At 34.6% G+C, this 4,981-nt stretch overlaps 1 pseudogene; it reads right to left on the bottom strand.

Annotated features, from left to right (window-relative positions):
• Positions 1-1,703: 1,703 nt before the first annotated feature.
• On the bottom strand, positions 1,704-2,387 carry LOC149539386 (serine/threonine-protein kinase AFC2 pseudogene; annotated as a pseudogene).
• Positions 2,388-4,981: the final 2,594 nt, after the last annotated feature.

Genomic DNA, 4,981 nt, shown 5'->3' on the forward strand with positions numbered 1-4,981 from the left:
GGTTAGAACTCCTTTCTTTATTGTTGTAATATATTAGGATATAAGCCAAGGTATCCTAATATATTTCTTTTTTGTCCTTTTTCCACTACATCTTATTTTGTCATCTAGTGGAATATGTGAGGATAAATATGTATTGTAATTTCTAATTTTAGATTATTCTCCTTAAGAGGAATCTCACACTTCACCTCACACACATATGAATGGTGGCATTCATAGACATGGGAGTTACATTCTAACTCCTCTCTCTCATCTCTATTTAAGAGATGACCCTCTTCTCTCATTTAACAATGAGGTTTCTTCCTCTTCTCAATTATTGTATGAGCATTGCTCTCTATCTCTCTCTCTCTTCCTTCTTGGGCTTTTCATGCCTCATTCATAATGTCACAAGGGGTTTTCTTTGCTTTCCCCTTTCCAAATATCTTGTCTCATGATGTTGGAGCTTGAAGCTTTCTCTCTCCTATTTTATGGTAATATCTTTTCATGCATTTACTCACTTAGATTATTTCCTGGTATTGCTTATTTACATATTTCTTTTTCCATTTCTAACATGGTATCAGAGCAGTTTAATCTTTGTTTTGAGTGTTTGCATGAAGGTACGATTCGAAGGAGACTCTTAAGAGAGATTTCACTAATTTCTTCTTTAATCTTCTTAAGATGGAAGAAATTGAATTTATTTTTTAGTTTGGCTGGTTTACCACCAAACCCGATTAACTTCTGTTTGCTCTAATTTGTGCAGGTTACTTCTTATTTTCTATTAGTTTTCATCTAACTCCTTTGGAAGGCTTGCCGCCAAAGCATTCACAGTTTGTTTTCTAAATTTTTTTTTTGCTTAAGATATGGCTCTCTCACTATATATCATGCTTCTATGGTTTTTTGTCCTTTTTTTTCCATGAACTACTCAATTGGATGCTGGTTTTATCTATTTGGAGGAAGCACTAAGCTCACTTGTGCATTATATTCTAATCTTCTTCTCTTCTTGGAATTTAGAATATATCTCTTTTAAAATTTAAAAATTTATTTGAACCATCTGCAAGAAATTTCTTCAGAAAGCTTTTTGTTTGTTTCTATTGGAGGGCTTCTAACATCGAAGGCCGTAGGACATTAGGAGAATCCAGACCATTGGATTGGTTTATCCTTTGCCCTATACTACTAAATTGGTTGCGCTCTGCTTTCATTTCAAGTAGAGGTGGCATTTTTTTAGGTGTGCGAGGGAGAGGCCAGGGTTTTATTGATAGTGTCGGCTGAGACTGAGGTCATTTCAAAGCTTGAATATTTTTTTAGGCAGTGAACAATATGGGGAAATTAAGGAACAGAAAGAGATCTAAGACCGACCAGAAAACACCTAGAAGTGTTGACAAAAGTATAGTAACCCCCAACAAAGGTGGGCCAAAAGAAAAAAATGAATCGACGACCCCTAAGACCCCTAAGCCTGAAGCTAATGTTGTAGCCGAGACTCCTGCAACAAATAATACCAATCAAAATGTGAACAAAATGCTACTCAACAAGGAGAGATCTTACAAAAGAAGTTGTTACTTCCAATGGGGTTGAGCACATTCCAGACCTACATGGAACCCTGAATAGAGGGATCTGCAAAAATATGAGAAGAAAGTATATGTGAGAAGCAACGTAGGGAATTCGTATCCCTCATCTGGAAGTGGGTACTGCCATGTTTGTGTAGACCAATTGAGAAGTTCTGCCTGCTATTAAAAAATATTGCAAGACGATTTGGTTAACTCTGTGTAGATCTTTTGCACGCAACGCTTGCCACTTCTATCATACTTTCCAACTTCACAAAGCACATCAATTTCAATCAAAGCTTCCTCTCGATATTTTTGTAACCCACGCGTAACTTTAATGGCTACATGATCCATTGATTTTCTATCCCAACATTCCAAGACTTGTCCAAATGTGCCTTCACCCATTTTACTGAGAACCTTATAGCGAGAGGTTAAATTGTCTCCAAGAGCAAACTGATATTGGCCCTCTTTGTCATCATTTTGCCATGGAGGAGAGATATGGCGATAAGGTACATCTCCATTTGATGCTTTAGATGAAGAAGTGGAACCACTGTGCTCCGTCTCTACACCTGAGAAGGAAGAAGACTCGTTTCCGTCCCCTTCTATGTTTGAAATTTTTTTCCCAAAGAGATTCAGTATATTCTGAGACTTTTGACCAGAGGGAAGCACGTCCCATGACGATGTTAGCTTGCACTGTTTCTTTGGACGCTCGTCGAGCAGGTTGTGAAGAGGGTATTCTGCAACACAAGCCATGGCAGCTGATCTGCAAACACGAGGGTTCTAGGGTTTGTTCTTCCGGCTAAAACAAGAGAAGACTTCTATGGTGTGGTTGTACAGAGAAACCTAAAAGAGAGATAAGGGTTACGACGCGAAGGTAATAATGCTTTGCTTGATTTTTCACTTTTCAAGTTAGTCAATCTACCAAAGTTTTCGGTTTAGCACATTATTGATTGTTGTTTTTTCCATTCTTGGTTTGGGTTTTGAGATCTTTAGCTTGTTAAGTAGAAATATATGGCTGTCCTTGTCTACATGTAATCATTTGTGTTGAATCGTCTCACATTTCTGGTTTTTTGGAGGTGATTTAGAGTTTTTCAGTCATTTCACCCACACCACAAAATTGGCCACTTGCATTAACTGAAAAAAAATAGAAACATTGGATAGCTTCCAGGCTTTCCTCCAGACCTCTCTTTGGCAGTTTGCTATAACATATCTCTACTATTCCTAGTAACTTTTTTCTTGTCTTTTCATGCAAGATTCTTTTTCTTTTTTTAGCTCTTGACAGAAGCATCATTTACTTTTATTATTTCCTCTTGTCAACCTATTTTTGGCATGTAATCATTCATTGTCGGACAAGTGCAATATTCTATTTTAAATCTCTCTTACACATTACAAGCTTTTATTCAAACTTTTTTTAGAAAAGTTTCTTAACTCTTTTTAGTATATTCTTATCTGCCAGATCTGACCTCTATTATTAATTACTAAGTTTTTTTAGTTATATCTTTCTTAATGCTTTAATTCAAAAAAAAAAAAAAATTCTTTTTGAATCACTTCCAATGTTGAAGGCATAGTATGCGAAAAATGGGGAGATCTTTTCTTGCCCCATGATTTTATGTTCTTATTACCTTGAGGTTATATTTTTGAACCAAGGTAAATATATTGACCTTTTATAAATTGTGACTTTCCAAAATATTAAGTATGGAAAGGTGATTATTTTCTTTAACCAATCTATTTTCGTATATTTATTTGAGTATATATGGGGGCCCACATAGATGCCCAGATAAATATATAATTTATGACTATAATGATTCAGAAATTAATATATACCTTTGCAAAATGAATTTAATACTCATGTTTACCCTCAATGGAGTTTTATACCTGATATCTATATTTAATCATTTTACTTAATGGGATTATGAGTAATCTTACACTATTGCCTTCATTATTTAATGATTTGATTGATCTATCTGCACATGGTTGCAGTTTTATGCTTTTATAGCATCGTTCCATGCCCATGTTGGCACTTTATGGTTTTATACCATTGATATACATGATTTATATGATATTTTTTTTGAGTTGCATAGGGAGAAATTTTTTTCAAGGATAACTATGTAGGTCCCCTCAGTATAACTGATACATAGTTTCCTTATCTGGCCCATGGAGTATCCCTCCATCCTATATTGGTATGCACTCATTTTAAATGGAGTTTCCCTCCATTTGGTCCTATCTGTTCCACTTTGATAGGATAATATTTTTATGGAGTTTCCCTCCATTTGGTTCTATTGGTTCCATTTTTGAAAGATTGATATTTATATGGAGTTTCCCTCCATTTGATTCTATATGCTCTACTTTGAAAAGATAATATTTTTATGGAGTTTCCCTCCATGTTGTTCCATTTTTGCTCCTCAATGAAGAGGATGTTATTATTGGAGTTTCCCTTCCAAATTTAGATGATTTGATCCAATTTGAAGGCAATATGTTGTTAAATCCTCATAATCCATCTTAACAAAAATCATGATAATTCTACTTTTATCAGCATGTCTCTCCTTTTTACTTTATTTTCATATATTAATGTGATAATGATCTGCATACATTATTGCTTAGATCATGAGTCATGCATGTTATGGAGGGACGCCCCCATTAGCTTGCAGTGGGATGATTCATTAATTGCACTGTCTATATCCACGTGATTGATGCAAGATTGATGCAAGTATCATTAGTTGGCCTTGTCTGTGGTCATTTGTGCATTAGTATAAGATTCTTTTCATGAGAGCATTGATCAAGCTTTTTACTCAATTTGTCCTTGTTGACAATTTCTTGAGCATATACTTTATCTTGATATCAGGTTATCTCCATTGTTTTGTGGTAACATGTTTTACTTATTGTTTCTCTATGAGAATTTTATTATCCTTATTCAAAAGGATTTTGAATTTTCATATATGATGGCATTCTACTTGTGGATATTTGTCTTGTTGTTCTTTGTTTTTCAGGTGATCCATCAAGGAACCTTCTTGGAGGTGTCTATGCTTCCACTTGATCACATTCAAAGGACTCATGTACTTCTCTTGGATCTAAAAATGTTCCATATGGCTTGAAGACAATCAAATTACTTCATATTGAAAATTAAGTTGCAGATTTTTGTAAATTTGGGTTTAATATCCTTTGATGTATTTACCCCAAGTAAAGATTAAAGGGGGGTGTTAGAATTTGTAATCTTTCCTTGGTGTATTTATAAACCAAGGTTAGAACTCCTTTCTTTATTGTTGTAATATATTAGGATATAAGCCAAGGTATCCTAATATATTTCTTTTTTGTCCTTTTTCCACTACATCTTGTTTTGTCATCTAGTGGAATATGTGAGGATAAATATGTATTGTAATTTCTAATTTTAGATTATTCCTCCTTAAGAGGAATCTCACACTTGGCCTCACACACATATGAATGGTGGAATTCATAGACATGGGAGT

The sequence above is a fragment of the Cupressus sempervirens genome, chromosome 9 (genome assembly GCF_028749045.1).
Source record: "Cupressus sempervirens isolate cs-2001-9-10 chromosome 9, ASM2874904v1, whole genome shotgun sequence".
NCBI lineage: Eukaryota > Viridiplantae > Streptophyta > Pinopsida > Cupressales > Cupressaceae > Cupressus > Cupressus sempervirens.